The following is a 20,762-nucleotide window of genomic DNA, read 5'->3' as shown; positions in this document are numbered from 1 at the left end:
ATTTTCATTTTCCTCCATGTAACATTAGCACAATCGTTCTACTTCAGAGTCCATTTTCGTGCTTAAACTCTTTAACGATCTCGCAACAGTCTAAGCAAACTATTTTCGAACCTAATTTTGGAATTTAAAGGCTTTTTATAATTTTGCTTTCCCAAAAGTTCGTACTGACGCCAAGAGATTTAAGCCATATCCGATTTTGTATTATACGAACATAACATTTATTTCATAAAGGCAAATACAATATTATACAAAACCAAAGGTGATTATCCTCATCTATATGTACGAGTGCATATAGCCAACAGTATTTGATTTTGCAACGCGCGTGAGAAGATTCACAGCTTATTGCAGCTCACTTACCGACTGCGGCACCATATGGTCAATTGTTGTGCCGAGGCGGAGCTGCTTGTAACGCATGGAAGAAGGGCGCCTGCGGCATCTTCATACGCCGAAGCAGTTAGAGCGCTATCCCCTTATTCCACCAATATATGGCTTCACATATGAACACCGAGATGCACCTACAACCAGGTTTATAACTTATTAGCAATATTTTTTATGCGCCTTTTTGCGATATTTTTGCCAACACCCGCTTCTATTGTGCCGAGCTGTAGGATGCCGTAGATTCGTAGCCAAAATGAATTCATAAAAATGTAATTCGCTGCGCCAAAGTGAAAAAGAGAAATTGCCGGCATTGAATATACGTAATTCACATATGACTATGCACATGAGCTTAAGTACATATGTACACCTTGGAGTATGGACAAATACTACACCTAAAAAGTGGTTGCCAACGGCATTATTAACAATTGCGGAGTGGTTCGGGTTTGAGTGCGGCACTTTTAACATAGTTTTCCATTTATCGTCTAGCACGAGATATGACATAAGGGTATTATGGCTTAGTTAACGGCACAGTTTATTTTTAATAGTCCAGACACTAGTTATACTATGCAGCTAAAAATGATCGGACTCGCTTTTACAGACTCCCACTTTTTTGCTTTTTGACCAAAGGATACAATTAAAGGGTTCTGGAGTTTTTTTAAAACTAAAGATAATACCTAGGAACGTTTTATGGATCAAACCAAACGTAATATATCTCAAAATTTATTTTTGAAATTGAAGAAACCATCGGCAAACTCGAGGATCCAGCATCCTGAGTTTTTTGAGTTTACACTGCATTCATACACTTTTCAACATATCAGCTACCAAGGAGAGTAGTATCCTCTGCCGCCATCTACCGGTTTTTCGAATAAAAGATGGTGACATAATAAAAGAGTATTTGGTGGAATCAGTATTGACACCAACAACAATGTCAGCCTCGAAATCCCACGCTGAATAACTCTTGCGAACAGGTGGTAGTTCAGACTGAGTAGGCAATTGAGAAGTAAAGTCCTCTCTTAACGAACAAATATCAAACTCTATAATCATCACTCATTACTCTCGTCCTACTATATGATGCACAGCCATGGACCATGACAAAATCTGATCAGTCGAGGGTACTAATTTTCTAAAAAAAAAAGTTCTGCGGAAGATTTAAGGTCCTTTACGCATTGGCTACGGCGAGTATCCCGTTCGATACGGACAGGTACAGTTCGGAAGCTATTCGATGCAGTACCAACCGGAGGAGGTAGAGGAAAAGAAAGACTTCCAATCCGTTGGAAAGACCAAGTGGAGAAGTAACTGGCTACACTTGGAATTTCCAATTGACGCCAAACATGGAAAAGCAAGAGCAACTGGCGAGCTATCGTAAACTAACCGCATAAGTGGTGTCTACGCTAATAAAGAAGAAGATTTGGTGGAAAACTTTAGAAATAAATACATATATTATCTGATAGAGAGAGAATTATTAATTTCCCTCTCGCCGTCCGAAAACGATAGAATTCATATAAACATAAGCGAACAGACTCTGTTAGACGATATCAGGAACCCATTATTACCCCCTCTTATCTCTTCTTGATCAAATTTAATAGACGGAGCTCATTGAAGGTAAGGTCTAACTATTTTCTAAGGCGCCAACCATTTATCACGATCTGAGCGCCGGTGCTAAGCTCGACAAGAAATTGGCAACTCTGCTGGCGCGCACAGTTGGAATGCAAATACAATAACCTGTTGTAGGAAAAATTTAAATATTTTCCTCATGCATCGGAAAATTCATAAGATTTCCAATTTATCTCTTTTCGTGTATATTGCGATTCGGCGCTGCCACAAGTAAGGCGTTGCAACGTTGCTTATTAGCAAAAAGGGGCCGATCATGTGCATGAGCACACGCATATGAAGCCGATGTACGCCGCCAAGCACACTGCCGCAGTTCCAGCCGCAGCAGAGTTTGTTTACTTGTTAGATCGGACGTTAGTCGCCTGCTAGTTTGTCTGCTCTTCCGCCTGTTTATTCGTACGCTCGTCCGTTCGTCCGTCCGACCACTTGCAGCTCTTTTATTCATTCAATTTGTCAGTTGGTGCAACATAAATTCGCTCGAAGCTTTAGCGTCTTTAGCACAAGTGATGTGCGCCAAAGTCAAAAGGTTATCGCTTGTTGGAACAGTTGTTGCACTACTGCTGTGTTTAGCCTACAGCTGGATGGCCGCATGGCCGCGCGGGCATTGGCGCGTTGTTGGGTTGTCGGGCGCATAGCGGCACGTCATGTTGCGTCGGTGCAAATGGGCTAGCGTGCAAGTGTGCGGCGCGCGTTTGTTTCTTATGTTGCATGCAATAAAATTATTAGTGGTAATATTTGTGAAATATTTGTTTTCTAATCTGTAAACACCAATCATATTAACAATTTGAATATGACAGGTAAATAACAGACAAACAAACACAAGCACTAGCGAACATGCAGTGAAGAGTCAAAGGTATGTGTAAATACATACATATGTGGAGTCATATATATAGCTATAGATTTATATTTGTTGTGTATTCAGCGATACTTTATGCTCTCCAGCTGAAGATTGGTTATAAATTATTATCTATTCAATTGGCTCTATTTAAAGATTTGCATTCGGAAACTGCCGAAGGCGTTGAAGTTTGCATTTGTGGCAGTAATGTCGTTGTTTTTATCAATAGGATAGCATAACCTTTGATTTATTAAAAACTTCTGCTTATGTATGCCATTTTGCCACATATTTCTATAGTAGTATTTATAATAGTTTTATGTCTATGCTTTGACAGCCCATATCATACAAGTCGGGCCAAAAATATTTGGTTATCATTGAGCGGTAGCGAGTCCCATTCACAGTAACTTGCAGTGGAAGAAATACGGCCGAACGACGCCGCCGGCCCACAAGGCACGCCAAACCGTAATTTTTTCGGAATGCAAGGGTGACTCATGGAGTACATGTGGATTGCTTTCTAACCAATAATGCATATTTTGCTTATTAACGAAATCATTAAGCCTGAAATGAGCCTGATTTTTTGGTGTCAATGCGTATCATTTTCAAGCTGTTGCTCAGCCCAATTCACGAACATACGGCGATTCTGGTGGGCAAGCGCCTTCAGTTTTTGCGCCAATTTGATCAAGTAGACCATAAACTGGAAGTAGCGCTCTTAAAGTGGAGGCCTCTGACTCCGAATTCCGGTAGTAAATTTTAATAATTTCGACTCGCTGTTGGATCGCATATCTTTCCAAGATGAAATGGCACACCTAAATGAAGAGAAACGTCAAAAGAGCGGGAAGAATATGGCGTCGATTGCTCTCCGTATCGGTTAACTTTTATAGTGCCTTATTGGAAAACTCTATATAATAGGATAAAACTTTCCAGAAATAAAGCCTTAGCAGTGTGCCACCGTATGACCAACAATTTTCCAAATTGAACAGAAACTATTCAAGCGCCTAGGTAAATACAACTTTTTTCTGGTAGCTGAATGTGTCGATGTAACTTGGCATGGTATTGCTGTTAGAACAAATTATATTACTTCTCTAATTTTTTTCTTTAAAACCCATAAGTATATATTTTTTAAGTCCAACCATATCTACCATACCATTCCAAGATTTGGACTCATGCAGTCAAATAATTTTACCGACTATCTAAATATCTCTCACCAGTATGTGGCTCTACATTCCATGGTCACACAGCCCATATTAACTAACACGTAATTGCGCTCACGTCGGAGGTCATGTCAAATGGCAAAGCAAGCTAAATAGGCTTTTAACACACGGGCATAAGCAAATTCACACACATAAATAAATTCATAAAGAGCTTTTCGCAGTGCTGGTCAAGCATATACATACATATATACTGCCAGAAGTAACCTGCAACACGTTGCATAAGTAGTAAATGCTTGCATCATCTTGCCACGCCGGCACTTAGCTTTGCAGTGCAACAGACAAGCGTCTTAGGCCGAAACTTGGCGCAGAAATGAAGTCATTAGTGTAGACGCATAGTAACACTGCCATTTAGGCATCAGAAGTCGTGTCCCTGGCCAAAAGTTCATGTTATTTGTGAAGTGGTGATAAATTAGCTGACGTCTTGTTGCAGTCGGTATTGTGGCTGTGTTGAAATGTGACATGTAAGTATGTATGTATAATATGTATGTGTGTAGAGGCATAAAACGTTTGAAATTAGAGCTGCTATGATTTTATGAAAGAAACATGTTTGTAAGCAAGGCTTCAATATAGATAATATATCCATAATAAAATAGAATTTTTCTTATATATGTACTTCCTAACGCTAGAACGTTATATTGTGCTATATACATACATATATATATGTATATGCCTGGCTATAAAACTGCGTTGTGCAAGCTCTATTTGCTAAATGCGCATGCGCCGCTTGCTACGTGCTTTAGATGAGCTTCTATATCCGAACCTGTAAGTATTTACATTTGTATGTGTATGTCTAGAATGCATTGAAATGTACGCGCGAACTGTGCTCCAACAAATTGGCATATCTTTATGAATTTCACACATTCATCTACTTGTTATTAGCGCATTCATTTGTCCGTCTGTCAGTGTGATTGCCATTTAAGGCAGTGCAACTTGTAAATTAATTGCACGCTCTGCTGCCACCGCATTGTTGGTGTTGGTGTGAAGTCATTCAAAAGTTGGTCAATTGGTCATAGCACTCGGCAGCCGGCGCTCAGTGCTTTGAAACAATGAAAACGTATACATACACACACATGTATGTATAGATTTTATTATTATGAATGAAAAATGCAAAAGAAGAACATTTAAAGAAAAGTTAAGGCTATTTAAGAAAATGTTTTGTGGGATACTAAATAATCTGAATATAACAGTTAGGCGGCAAAATTACAGGGATTTTCCGGAAAGTGGTAGGTTTGAGGCGATTTAAAAAAACTTATTGAACCAATCGTTACAATTCTTTAAAAACTTTCTGAATAGACTCATTCTACGTCGATGCAGCGCTGCTAGCGCGATTTCAAAACATTGAAGGCGTCACGGAAGTCATTCTCCGGAATAGCCTTGAGAGCCGAGGTGCATACTGTTTGGATCCCCTTTTATCGGCCTTTTCAGGTAAGGAAACAAAAAAGTCCGGCGCCGAGCTATAGAGTGGCTGCGGTAGCCTTGGTTAGGTAGCTGTTCGCAAGAAAAGCGGTGTGAGTCGGTGCCTTGTCCTGCTCGATTGAATCGATTGACTCTTCGTTTGAGTCTCTTATAATAGGATAGCGTAGACGGTTTGTCCAGGAGGATTTCTTCATTCATCAGCGACCTCTTAAAGACCCTCCAAAAAGGCCAGCGAAACACACTACTTCTTGCTAAGCCTCTTTGATCATATCAAACGTCTCTGTCACAGATTTACCGAGTTTCACACAGAATTTAAACGCGTACGTCTGCTCTAACGAACGTTGCCTTTTCGGCTTGTACCACTCACAGAAACAAGTCGCGCGAAAATGTTTGAATGAGACAACTTGTCAGCCGTTCGTTCGTTGGCTAGGAATGCCTTTACGGAATCTAGTCTTTAAGCGCATGCTCTGAAGTACAGTGGCGGCGAAAGTAAATCGTCCTATTACTTTGCGGACAAACCCTGTACTTTACTTAAGAGACAATAACAAAGTTGCTAAGGCAAGCAATCATTCACCTAAAACGTCAAATACCACCAGGGTAAATTTCACATTTTGGAGAGCAAGACTTCTTTGCTGGGATGCTAGACCATGAGGAATTTTTTAAAAATTCAAAGAGAAGATCAATTCAACGACTCTTGAAAAGTATTTTTAGTTTTCCAATGAAAGGAACAAGAAATCCTACCGCTACGAGCATTAAATTTACAATCTTTGATGTAATATTACCGAGATTCCGCACATCATTTGGCGCTATAAACAATTTCGAATGCTAAAAACACCGTCATCAATGGCACGGCGAATTATATGGCACTTTGCATTTTAAAGCACCAGTTAGCAATAGATGGTAAGATTGTGATTTCAAGTACACAAAATAGATTCTAATTGGTATGCTAATTAACAAAAGTATGCACGCACACACACATAGGCACATACCTGAAACAGGCAGAAAGACAATTATTTGAAAGTGCCTACGAAATTACTTCCTTCAATAGGGAGGACTCGGAGGCTCGGTGTTGTTGTTCAACTGAAAATGTCATGTTTTTGCTTGGATGGATGTGCGTTGTTTGGCGCAGACTCCACTTGCCACAACTGGGCAATTTGATTTGCAAATTGCGACATAATGAATTGTGCGCTCCTTCTGTCCTCCACGGAGTGCTTAACTTGTTGCGTTGTGCCAAACTGGCAAGCTGGCAAACTGGCGTACTAGCGAGCTGGCTGCACATTACCGATGGAAGATTGTTGGATTGTTATCCATTTTGTCAAGTAACTCTGCACTCGGTATTACCCATTTTGGTGCCAACCGTGATTTGTTTCTACAAATTATGTCATTATTCTTGCCATTTTTGGCCACACTGGCAATCAGCTGATGACAATCGCTTACAAAATCACAGTTGCCACAACTGCCATAGGCGTATACGTTGCAACTGGTTGCATGCAACATGATGTAATTTGACGACCGATTTGTGTCGATTGACTACGTCGCTGGCGATGTACATTTTCGATAAGTGTCTCCTAAACCGGCGCAATTAAAGTGCCTGGCATAGTTGTTGTCGCGTTTCTGTTTCCTTTTCATGCAGCTTCGTTTCGCTGCATTCCACTGTGTGGCAAATTTTGTCGGGCATAGCGTAAATTTGCATATATGTGTTGACAGTCAATTACACATACACGCACACAATAGTGTGGTGGCAAACTGCTCGAAAGGAATAATTTAGAGAAAAACAAGGTGCTCACACTACAGTCTGACCAAAGTTGTGGCCCTGCAGTGGCCCTGTCGCTGGCACATGTCCAATGGCCGCCACTGTCGCCGCTTAATCAATTTTGAATGCCCGCATTCGATACACTTCCTCAAGCCAGTCGTAGCAGAATGTGGCAGCACGTGCAACAAGCATAACAATTCGGTTCCGAACTCTACCGCTACCGCTGTGCGATTCCAGCAGCCGCTGGCAGCCCAGGCGAATGGCAATGCAACTGCCGTTTGGCTTTCCTGCCCAGCGACCCACTTGCTAGCATGCCCATACACACCATTGCATATGTACTTATGTAGTACTGTATGCTGCACGCGCCAGCTTCTGTCGCCGTTCTGTTCGATGGCTGGCCCAAAGCCGACGCCTGTCGAAAGCGTATGCGCGTGCGCGTAAATCACTTGGCATGTTATTGCTGGTGCAACTTTTGTTGCGGTTTGCCCTTTCAACAAATTGACACAAGCGCTCCCCAGCGGCTTGCGTCCGGTTCTGGCCCACTGACAATCTGTGACAAATTGAATTGTGGCTGTTGTGCCCATTGCGTTGCCAGCGGTGAATGCTCATCAATGTCACTTTGATAATTTTCACGTTATCTGTTTGACTTTTGTGAATTCCTTGCCGCACTGATACGAAAGTTCGTATATACCGCACTTTGGCGTTGTAGAGTTCTTAAGAGATTTGAAAGTCGTAAATTGCTTGACTAGGTAATCGCGTTAATCGTTAAATTGCTGAAATGTTTTCATTTGTTTATTGAATCAAAACTTTACATTTATCGTTCATACATATAGACACTGACATGAAAATATTTTAAATGTTCTTTGAGAGTTCTCGAAGGCTCTGCAAAAGCAAGCCGAAATTTGTTCTTAACTTGGTTAGTTGCTTGGTAGGAGAAGGGCTCGCGATATTGTGCACTTATGCCAGGGACTCTTCCCGTCGTCGAAACGCTTCTTAAACTTTTTCATCTATCTTTTAAAACACCGAATCTTCAAGTTCTCTTTAGTTTTGGAAATAGAAAAAAGTCAGACGCATCCATACACCAGAATAAGCAGGCTGGGTCATCGCTACAGCATTATTTTTGCTCAAGAATTCACAAATAAGCAACGAAGTGTGTGCTTTCAACAAAAAAAAAAAAAAAAAAAAAAAAAAAAAAAAAACTTTCAACAAAAAAAAAAAAAAAAAAAAAAAATAATAATAAAAATCGCCAAGCTCATAAAAGAAAGGTCTACCCATAGCAGCTGTTATGTGTAGAAAAAGTCAACATTTTATCACACTTCAGAGCGTGCATATCAACAATTGTATTCTCCAAACTGCGAAATATAATTGAAAAATCCCCGACCTTATCACAAATAGCGCCACTAGAATTATTTTTAGTTAGTGACCTTCAAAAGACGCGTCTAATAGGAATTTCGTTGATAAGATATTGTTTTTAATGGAAAAAAAATATGATACGAGTTTCCCAACACTATCCCAAGAAAATTAACCATCAAGGATTGGTATGTTAACTTTAGACGTAGTAAGGTGAGTATCAAAGACGGTAAACGCAGTGGGAGTACACTTTTTTTTACCGATGAAAACATCAAGAAAAGTCTACAATATAATGTTGCATGACGGTAAAGTGAATTTTTCGAGATAGCAGGCTCTCTAAAGATATCAACCGCACATGTACATCATATCATTTACGAATATTTGGGTATGAGAAAGCTCTGTGCAAAGTGAGTGCCGTGCGAGCTCACTATTCAAGCGCAATCAACCCGATTTTTCGCATCAATATGGGACAATGGATGAAACATGGCTCTATAATTTCACTCCGAATTCCAATTGACAGTGGACTAGAGGTGCGTGAAAAAACGCAACAGTTTTCAGACAAGGTTATGGCGTCTATATTTTGGGATGCGCATGGAACAAGCAAGTGAGAGCAAGGACTATCAACGGCGACTATTACATAGCGTTACTGGAACGTTTAAAGGACGAAAAATAAATGCTGTTCCACCAAGACAACACACCGTAACACAAGTGAGTGAAAATGATGGCAAAAACCTATGAATTGGGCGTCGAACTGCTTTCGCATCCACCGCATCCTAAAGATCTGGTCCTAAGCGACTATTTCCAGTACTCAAAAAGCTCGTTGAGAAGAAATTTTCGTCCTAATTTGAAGCCTATTTTGAAGCAAAGGGTCGTATTACAAACACTGTTTCGAAAAGTATGAGGGTCGCTATAATCAGTGTATCGGCTTTTCTGTTTAATAAAAAGGAAACGTATTTTGTCAAAAGAATGGGTCGGGGCATATATTTAATACTATTTCAGATATCTATAATTTCTAAAGGTTTGGTTTCGTAAAGACTAAAATCAATGATGTATTACATAGTAATAAGGTTACAAGGTGGTGGCTTATTAGACATAAAGACGCAATCACTCACGGTCTCAAATATTTTCGAATCCAGTAGCTTGTGTGTCAATAATAAAAAAAACATGTGTCCTCACCGCTCTTGTCAAAGGAAATATCGGTTGTTTCCTGTGATTAAGTAAATATATACTCCGATATTGCGCTTTTATAACAGTGCATGCTAACAGCATAGATTTCTTATTGCTATACATTTTTATAAAATACAGGAGAAACACATTCTTCTCATAAAAACGTGCGCAAGCGTGCGCTTACATAACTCAATTACGGCTTCGGTAATATATTTTATACACACACACATATATATACATATACACTTTACTGAAAGTCCACAATAGCAACAGTAGCTACAGATCATAAGCGCAATTAGTTTTATAGACGCCTGAAAATTGATCTTTATCTCAACACCTTAAACCAGTAAACAGTAAGCCAGCGCTATAGTTAGCCGCGATTTGCAAAGAAAGTATATTGAAATATGTGAATGAATGTCAGATTATCATAGCAAAATGTATTGTTTACCATCAAGGTGCATCGAGCTGCACTACTGGCCTTCTGGTGCTAGCCTTGCTGGAGTCTTCGCATTCAACATTTGAAATTGCGAAATCGTGACTTACCAACGATAATCTTGGCGATGACCGCCGACATAAAGTTTGGTCGTGGTGCTTCCAAGCGGCAATAAGGCTGGGCGTTTGCTGTTGTTGTACGACCAGCAGTTAAACGGCCGTTTTGTTGGTCGATTGGTCAGTTGGTCAGTTGTGGGCAAATTCATGATTGCGAACTTGAATTGCTAACAAAACCGAAAAACAACAACAATGAATCTTGCTTTACATAATATATTAGGTTAGAATTTGTTTATTAAATGATTTCGTTACTCGGCCGTGAACTCATGAATTGATTCAATGCACTGTAAAAGTTTGCGAATCCTGCTTTTATCTAAGAATATGATTAATTCGCGTATTTTTTGCTTGAATTTTGTTTTTTTTAAATTTCCACCGATCTTTTTCCACTTTTCGGGGATGCTTTTCAAGGAGCATGCTAAGCATGATGTCATTCCTTGAAAGGTCCGTGATGTGGGGAACAATTGTGATCATTTCCTCATCAGGTCTATCGAGATGCTTGAAGGGCAGCGCAACTAGCTGGATTAGAGCAGAGAAAAGAAAGAAGAAGGAAGCTGTTAACTACCTTTATTAGATGGCTCAGATAAAGCGAATGATCTTGAGATGTCCAACATAAGGGACGTGGGAACAATACCAAAATTCATACAACTGCTGCTGAAACACCCCCTTTGTCAAAGAAATATGATCAAATATTTTATGTGACCGGCCAAAAATAAATTGCTTTGCCTCTCCAGCTGAAATTATACATAATCACAATTCTTTACGCATAAACTCGGTTGCCACAATCTGGTCTCTATGTTAATAAATACATATATATGTACGTACATATCAAAATACTTAAAGATAGCTTATCTAACTATTCCAATCAAAATAACCAGCTCCGCTAAAGTGCCAAGTACCGTTGCCTGCCGCATTTGATGAGGTGCAAAAATTTCCATTAACTTTACAGATAACAACACTTCTTGCAACAGCAGCGTTGCACCATATTAAGTCGAGATTAAAATCACATGTATGCACACACACACATACACATGCATTGCTTAATAGCCATATATAAATACTTTAGCGTGTTTTTGTTGCATTAACTACACTTCAAATTGCCATAATCCGCCATGCTACTGCCGCTGTGGCAACACTTTTAAAAGCAATCTTTCACAGAAACATTTTCATAAATTGTAACAATTTTTCATAATCATCGCCATCGCGAACGCCATCATAAACATGCATCATCAACGGCTGCAAACAAGCTTGCAAATATGAACATACATACAAACAAATATACGAGGGCATATTAAACATTTTTGTTTTGATTGCCGTAAAGCGTTGAAACTGAACTTTCGTAGTTGGCCAGGATTGCCATAGTTGAACAACGCGATGAAAGGTAACCCTGTTTTTTTTTTGAAATTATCTGTACACGTTCTTATAATCTGTTTTTACTTCAAAGGTAACTGCTTTACAAAATCATAACTCAGCTTAGGATAGGTCAGGTCGTAGGGTTGATCCTAATCGATGGACCTCATTAGTACAGCTGTGAACGTTGCTTCATTGTGTTACCCAAAAACTCTTCAAAATGGAATACCTGAAACTCATAAATCGACGAAGCGACTTGAGCTTACCATACATTTCTTAAGGTGTTTAATATCTCTCTCTACTGGATATTTCAGACTCTCTAGAGTAAAAGACGAGCAATAGAGTAAAAGTGACAAGATGTTCCCACCCTGACTTCCTCCATATAGCTTTGACAAAGAACCTTTTGACAAGATGTTTTTCCGCATCGCGTGTAAGCCTCTTGAAAAGTTTTCAGTGAGAAAACCTATGAAGAATTGCTGCGAAACTTTGCTAAGGCAAAGTGGTTTAGAGGGTCGCCTACGGTTCACTCTGTGTCAGATGGATTTTGCAGTCACTTAATTGCTCAATGCTGATTAACGAGCTCCTGGGAGGTCCATAGGTCCAGCGCTGGAACGCAATAGGACAACAGAGGCCTATCTAGAAAGTTCATCGGCATTCCGGCGATCCCGCTGTGACCGGGCACCCAAACATATCTAATAGAAAGCTTGAAGCTACGTATATTGCTAATGAGGTCGGTCATTGACCAAAATAGCCAAAATAGTCGCTCTGCTATCGGAGCTAGCTGGAAACCAGCTCTACTTGAAACCACTACAGTTGTCTGGTAGCCTGAAACTAGAGTTACTGTAGCTTGTCTCAGCTCAAAACTTATTTCCGTAGAAGGAATTATTGCTCAACGCGCTTTCAAGTATGGCTTCGAGGAAAATCAATCATAATTGGTTATTCAAAAAACGTACGAAATTACATATTTCAGATTATGCTGTCCTCATCCTCCTCTGCTATTACCCATTGGTAACGTTTCGTGTTTACTTTGAAGTGGCCGCAGTTCGCACGATATTCTTAGATCGTTGCAGGGTATTTCTTAGTCCGTCGCAGGACGGCCGTCGTACGGTTCGCTAACACTAATTTTATCAAGTGTTAGTACGATTTTAAACGGACGGTGTTTTTTAAGACAAGCTTCTTAAAAAACTTGGATACTCCTAAAGAATACATTAGCAAAGCTCTATTTTATACAGTTGAAGACAAGTATCAAACTCTGAAACGAGCATCCCTAACCTCAATAATTAAAACCCGGGCAGCTAAGTTGTATATATTTCACAATTAAGCAACCACTGCCATATGAAAAAGCTAATTTTGAAATGCTTCGGAAACATGTCGAAGTCGTAATCGAAGTCGTAATCGCACCTGTAGTAAGCAGTACGCTTCATTTGAAGTACAATGCCGACTACAAGTGGCGGCAATTGTGCAACATTGTTGCAACAAAATGTTAAATGATGCAAAAACATTCATCATCGTGCATACAAAAAAAATAGTACAGCTTGCGCGCTATTTAGTTTACATTGAAGTGCGATTCCCAGAGTTAAGAATATGCTTTTTGTCCAAGAGTCAGAAATATGCTTTTTGTGCCAACACCAACCGTGCCGGAGAGTGACGAGCGGACAGGCGCAAAGCGACAAAAGGTAGCACACCATAAATTAAACACATACGTCGGTCCCGCTGCGCATGCGCACCACACCACTCACATGCATAGTAAATGTGTACTGCGCTCTACAACCTGGTTAAGGTCGTGATACCCATTAAGGATGCGCGGCCGTGTAACAATAAGTATCAAATGCAGCAACAACAAGTGCGCCGACAAGCGCGAATGCAAAGAATGGTAGATGAAACATTGCTGTGCATGAACAGGTGGCGGTCCTGACAGCTCGCCATAGCTGCCGTGGCAACGCGTTGAAATGCAACATAAATGGCTATGCGGAATTTGGTGTAATTTTTATGTACTCACTAATTCGTTTGTGGCACGTTGCAAAATGCAATACGCTCAGCGTTGCAAGCAACTAGCCAGCATTGCGGCGATATTATAGATGCTCGTAAATTAAATTTGCATCGACGGTGTTGCTGCCGCTCTTCGCGCGGTGTTGCTGTTGTCGCTGTGGCCACACCAAATTGGGTAGGATTATGCGCGCATCTGTCGGATTTGTGAACTCATTTTGGTCAATGAGGCTAACAGCAACAGGAGCGTTTGCAACAACCAATTCAATTTGTGCATGCAGCACAACATTCACTGCGGCAAGCAGCAGGCTGCACAACGACCGCGACCGCTACAATAATAGAGGTCTCATTGTAGTTGCGCGTGCGTTCTGTGGCAGCTACTGCAGCACGTTCGGCGCATGAAAACAAAAAGAGGAGAAAATACAAAAAAATCTTATTAACAATTTCCAAAAGGATGCGCGGCGTTTTTAACTTACGACAGGAAATCACGCGACATGCCACTGCAACAACCGCAAGCACACACTCGCACACCGAACCGCAGTGGCAACAGCAGCACTGTCGCATGTAAGCGCATAAGTTTGTATGTGTTGGTGAAATTGTTACGCCGGCTGTCAGCCCATAAGACACTGCATTTTTCACGTCTGTGGCGCGGCCACATCGTGAACGCTTTTATTGGGTATGCAATATTTTATTGTTAAAGAAATATTTAATAAAGCGCGCGAAGCGCTAAGAACCAGGGGTCTTGTGGCAGTGACGTTGTCGGTGACAGGTAATCGAATACCAAAATTCATGTGCATCGATATATATAGGTAGTATGTTATATAGAGATACAAATAAAAGGAGCGACAGACAGTTGAAATGTATGTTAACCAGAAACAAACACTGGAGTCGAGACAGGTAAGCTAGTGCGCGTCCAAAACTAAACAGAGCTCAGTTTCCGCTAAAATCTTGTCAAAATAACGGAGAAGGAACCGTATTTAAATAAGTAAATATACCCGGAGTTTGGAAGACGCATATTGCTGGCATGGAACCGTGACTCCTGGGATCGACTTGGCTCCATCTTCCCGCCTCCGTACCCCCTTAACTGGAATGAAAAAACGCAAGTTAAAAAGCAAATTGAAATTATCGGAGCTTTTGGGAAATATTCTCTACTAAAATGAAAAATAACATAAAGCAAGTTCAACTCACAGACCAACTCACAAAATCATTTAATGAATTTAGCTATTTTCAAATAATCTAACTCTTTTAAAATAATAGCAGTACAGTATTTTATAAAAAAAAAAAATAATAAAGCTAATTTTCCCCTAATCCTCCGTATTATAAAAGTAGTGTATATTCAAAATCTTTATATATAAAAATAACTTGTCACGTTATTTGTCCGCGATGGGTTCCTAAACTACTGAACAAATTTTACTAAAACTTAGCACGCTGTGTTCAGTTTGAAGCAACTTAGATGATAGGATAGTCAAAACAATAAGGCATTTGTCAGTTAAGTTCTTAACCAACATTCCCTCTTTCGGTAAAGACCGTTTTTTTTTATAGAACTGACAGATGCTATCACCTAAGCGAGTTCGTTTAAAACCTCAAGAACAATCACCTGGATTGTTATACCGTTAAAAAACAGTTTTGCCTTCATTCGTAAATAAAATTTCCATTGTATTGAATAGTTTATTGTATAGTTTATTGTATGAATATTAGTATCAAATATATACCACAGCAACGCGTGGCGGGACCCACTAGTGTTTTATCAAAAGGGAACCGACCTAAGACTTTGCAGTACAGTAATGCTACTGTTACCAAAAACACAACGAGCCATTTTCTGAACTTCGCACCAATGTACATACATCAGAAAAAAGTCCAGTGGTGTTAAATCACACTAGCTTGGCTGCTATGACACAGGCCCACGAGCAGATTGTTACCGCTCCATTTCGGGCAAAGTCTGTTAGTTATGAAATTGCAAAACAAACTGCGTATAAATGAAGTAACAGTTTTCCAAAGAACTAACTCCGCAAAAAGTTTTGCTTCATTGAAAACTACACGTTTAAAAACCCGTTACCTCAGCATATGTTCCTACTGGTTGGCAAAGAATCGTTGATGAACGAAATGAGGGATCGAATTTACGCTATTAAAGAGAATAAATATCAACTCTGATAGCTGGTTGGAAATAAAATATACATTTATCACGTTGGAGTACGGGAAAACTGAAAATCCAAGCGAAATTCTGCTTAATATAACCTCTGTAAGCGAAAATACCTTGGAGCTTCAATTATCCTAAACGCTGTCAGAGATGACGTCGAAATCAGTAGTAGCCTTTGGACTAACACATCTCTGAGCTCGAGTGTCCGAGTTTTAATAGATTCAGCTAAAATTTTTTCCGCAAACATTTAAAGTAATTTAGTTTAAAGATCAATCTATGAATAAGAACAATAACTTTTGCTTTGGAAGCAAGGATCGGCTCATATTCACTTTACTTTGTTCAGTTAACGACTGTTATTTGGGTGCATGTCCTAACTAAAAGCGTAGACACACTCCAACCGACTATGGCAAAAGTAAGTAAAACATTTGTTGATTTGTAGCTTGTTTTTGCATTACATTAAGATCTATTTATTTCATACGGATTGAACCATTATAGACATCTTTGAGCAGACATTTTTACGAAAATTTCATAACTACGAGTAGAGTGATACTATCACACATGGCTTCTTCTACGCCTTCGTTGGAAATAAAAGCAACGTCATATTTTTCATGTTTTCGCACCTTTGAACCTTTCCTCCAAGTATAAGTATTCTCCTGGGACAAATATAATATATGCTCGAAGGTTGGTGTGTGTGAAATAACAATGTAAATAAAACGGTTTTGAGTGTGAATAAAAAGTTATGTAGGCAATCAGTAACAAATCTTATTGAACTGTCGATTGCAATGGCAATGGCCGTAATGAGGTTTGATTGCCTGCCATCGTGGGTAACCGAAGTGCCCATGCGATATTGTATTAACTCAGCCCAAAGCAGACTTTGCTTTTTTCAAGCAATAAAACTGCGCAGCCGCGGCAAATGCGTAATAAAGACGTAACAAATAGGAAATCCATGCGCCAATATGCTTCTATATGCAACTGCATGGCTGCAAATGTGTGTATGGGCATGTGAGTGTGCATAGCCCAAAGGTAAATGGTCGGCATATCTATTGATACACGTTAAATATAAATTGCAATGGGAATGTGAATAGGAATAACAAGCAATTGAACCGTTGTACCGCTGGGCCGCTGGATCACAGCCTAACCGCACAGATGTATGTATGTATATATCTACACATGCGCACAACTAACTAAGTGCATGAACTATTTCGCGCATGCGCACAAGTGTGCCTGCAACCACGTCGGAGTGTATGCAAATGCCGAACCGGTTTGCGGTCAGCCACCCACCATAGACGAACGGTGCAATTAACTGTGCAATGGTCAGGGAAATGCCAGCTGAGGTTGTTGCGACTGCGAAGAGGATGCTAAGCAACTAACAAACCGTAAAAATCCAAACTGCAGACAATGACCATAAAAGCTACTTTTTCCATAAAGAAAAATTGGTGCAACATGAAAGTAGGCAAGTTGCCACAACGGTAGTGGAGGACACCGACATTGGTATGGTTGGCATGCCACTTGTGCCATTTGTGGTGGCTGCGGTGGCAAGCGGCCGCAAAGGGTAACTGTGGTGCACGATAAAGAAGTTAAGTGCCTCGCTTCTGACACGCGCGCTTGTGGCAAGGCTGCGGCAGCGACGACACCGGTAGCTTTGCTTACGCAGATGCCAAATTGTCGTCGTCTGCGGCAATATGTTGTAGCATCTTGCGGTTGTCAGCATCATCAGTGCGGCATTAATCATGCGTTCTAGAGGCAGACCAAAGCAATAAATTGGGAGAGCGAAAGAGAGAGAGAGCGTAAATGCGCAAATACTAAGTGTAATTGGGAGTGTAGCCAAAAGAAGAGTCATTCTCTTCTACTTTCATTTCACAAGCCGTGTGGGAGTAAGACACATGTGCATGTGTACAGTGTTGCCTTGCGATATGCGACAAAAACGAGACTCTCTCCGACTTGCACTCTTTTGTGAAGCGCGCTACACATTTGTGTTCGATACGCGCCAATTTACGTCTGGCACACGTGTCGCCCCCCAACACTATATCTTAACGGACAGTAGCGTTTGTTTGTGTCACCGGCATGCCACATGCATTCGCATCAGTTTACGCGCGCCGACCACCAGGAGTCGCCGCCAACATGTGTAGCCCCCACCGACAAGGTAGCAGTGGTGGCCGCGATGCTGTCATTTGTATTACGCGGATTTATCTATGATAAATGGTGTTGGCTCATGTTGCATGGACGCGTGCATTCTATAGACAGGTATGTGCGTATGTGTCACATTACAAAGGTCTGTCGTCGTTGCCGCCAAGAATTTGCAACCGCGCTACTGACCACTCCAGCCGTCGTGAAAAGGTATTACATGAGTTTGGAAACACACACACATACGCGCCACGTTACGTATTAGACGCGCGTACCATACGTTCATAAGAACCTGAAATTGTTTGTCGTCATTTTACACGAATTTTCATTTAGCTGGCTGTATGCGCGGCGGCTTCTGCGCAACTGGTCCTGTTTGACAAATTTTCTATCAATTTTGCTGAGGTGACAGGTCGCCATGTGCTGAACGTACAAACCAAATGCAGGTTTTATAGAAATTCCAAACAAATTAGGATTAAAAGTATACCAAATTACTCAACGGATATAAAATATAGCTCGCAGAGCGATCAGCTTTTGCCAGACAAATTGGACGTTTTTCTGGTGCGGCATTTCATGAAGACTTATTGCTAACTGGGTACAAAGAGGAGGGTACAAAGAGTAGGGTAGATTTCGAAAATCCACTCTTCGACAAAAGTGGTGTATCTCAGATGAAAACGAGGTAAAAAAAAATCTATTGACTACTTCCTATAGCAAAGTCCAACCCTTGATTTACTTGAAACTTCTCTACAAAATCTGTCTAACTGATAAGCTTATTCGCGATTCGGGCTAAAGATATTCGGTTATCAGTGAGCGTTAGCGAATTCTATTCACAGTAACGTGCCGGTCTTGTTCATCACGTATGAAGTATGGCCCAATGACTAAAGCCAGAAATGAGCCTTATCAGGGAAGATGATTTTTCGATGAAAATCTGAATCAATTTCGAGTTGTTGCTCAGCCCAATTGATGAATATAGCACGATTCTGGTGGTCAAGTGGCTTCAGTTCTTGCGTCAATTTGATCTTGCAAGAATGTTCGCCAAGATCCTTTCGCAAAGTTCGCCACAATGATGTCACATAGATGTCCAACACTTGAGAACAACGTGTGACACACTGATTTGGGTCCTCCTCAATTGATGCGCTAGTGACAGCAATAGTTTCGACACTTCTTTGTTGGTGTTGATCTGATAGGGCGATTATCACGACCATAATTTGGACGTAGCGCTCTTAAAGTTGAGACCGCTGATTCCGGATTTCGGTAGTAAAGACTAGTTGTTGGATCGTATATATTTCCATGCTGAAATGCAAACCTTACTGAAGAGAAATGTCAAAAGAGCCGGAAAAGTATGTGGTCATTTGTCCCTATCTACTACTACTTTCCTACTATTTGTGTAGTAGTTGTCCCTATTGAAAAACCTGTTAGAAAACAAGTGTTTTTGCTGTTTTTCCAATTTGATGACCTCACAATGTCTCAACATGTCACCAAATGTCGGCAAAGAAGCGTGTATGCCTTTTGACACCATGATCATATAATATTTATTGCTGTTCAGTAGAGTTTTCAAAAATCGAAGTAAAAAAGGAATATAAATTTTTTTTAATTACGAATATCTTGCTTTCAAGTGTGAAGTGTACTTTTACTAAAATTTATAGTCTCTACAAGTATTCTTTTGTGTCTTTCCTTGTCATAATAGCAGATCTGTATACATTTATATGCTTGCTGCTATCGATGTTAAATTTTTGGTTGAAGGCATTAAAGAATAATGTCAAAAGTTTTTTAATTGACGCAATAATATGCTAATGAAGCGGCTATGCGCCGTAAATGCTACTTAAGTGGTAAGTTTATGGTTCAGATATGCTATAATATATAAATAAACGTGGAAACTCTCTTTTTAAAAATTTTAAATGAAATCATTTATTGCTTGTTAGCAGCAATAAATGGCTCAGTGATGAAGCGGTCAGATGTGGCATGTCTATAGCTAAATTCACTTTCGAATTAGTGATGGACGACTAAATTCAACAAATTTACTCAATTAGCAAATTGTATGGATTTTTATAAATACAGAAATATGGAAATTGTGTTATTTAAGGTGCTATTTGAAAAGTCGGCAAAGACGAAAACAAACTGAACACTAATCTTGCTGAAAATTCTGCTGATAACTTTTTAATTGTGTATTTAATTAATTTATACTCAATTTAGCTTAAGCAATTTATACCTTTTAGAAAAGCTTTCTGTTTAGCAAAAAATTTAAAAGAACTTTAGAAATCAATCTCAATACGAACAGGAGTAGACAATTTGTTAATTGACTAAATTAAATGGCTACCTAGAAGCATATTTTATTTGTACAAAATAAATTTTGCTAAATTATGTTTCTTTTATCATTAAAATTGTTAAAAAAATATAGACTAGTTGAATGGCAATTTAATACTAATATATTACTAATTAATTGCTTCAGTATAAAGTTAACTTAACTGCAAGTAAATGAGGTATCCCTTTGAACATTGTTCATGGAAGTAGACTACAGCTGCAGACAAAACATTTTAAAGCAAAAGTAAAGTGTACAAAAACTAAAAAATATAACACTGATTAGCAAGCAATTTAGTTTCACCACTACTAACTGTAAAACTAATGTTACACCTTTATATCCGGTGCATGAAGCAAATTGCTTAGCATTAAATTCTCATTGCAAACGACTTAAATGATTGTCATATACGCATTGAACAAGTAACGGGGACTGAAGAAAAAATGTGAATAACAACAAAAAAAAAACTTAATGTTAGAAACCAAGTAAATTATTAAAAATGAAACAAGACTTGCATAGCACGACAGCCACTCAATTCATTCATAAATGTGTAGATCGAAAACTGTATTTTATATAACCCAGCGAACAATTCCATTTGGGTATTG

This window comes from Bactrocera latifrons, unplaced genomic scaffold, assembly GCF_001853355.1.
Source record: "Bactrocera latifrons isolate USDA-ARS-PBARC rearing strain unplaced genomic scaffold, ASM185335v1 scaffold_79, whole genome shotgun sequence".
Lineage (NCBI taxonomy): Eukaryota > Metazoa > Arthropoda > Insecta > Diptera > Tephritidae > Bactrocera > Bactrocera latifrons.
Note: the sequence above shows the minus strand (reverse complement) of the source record.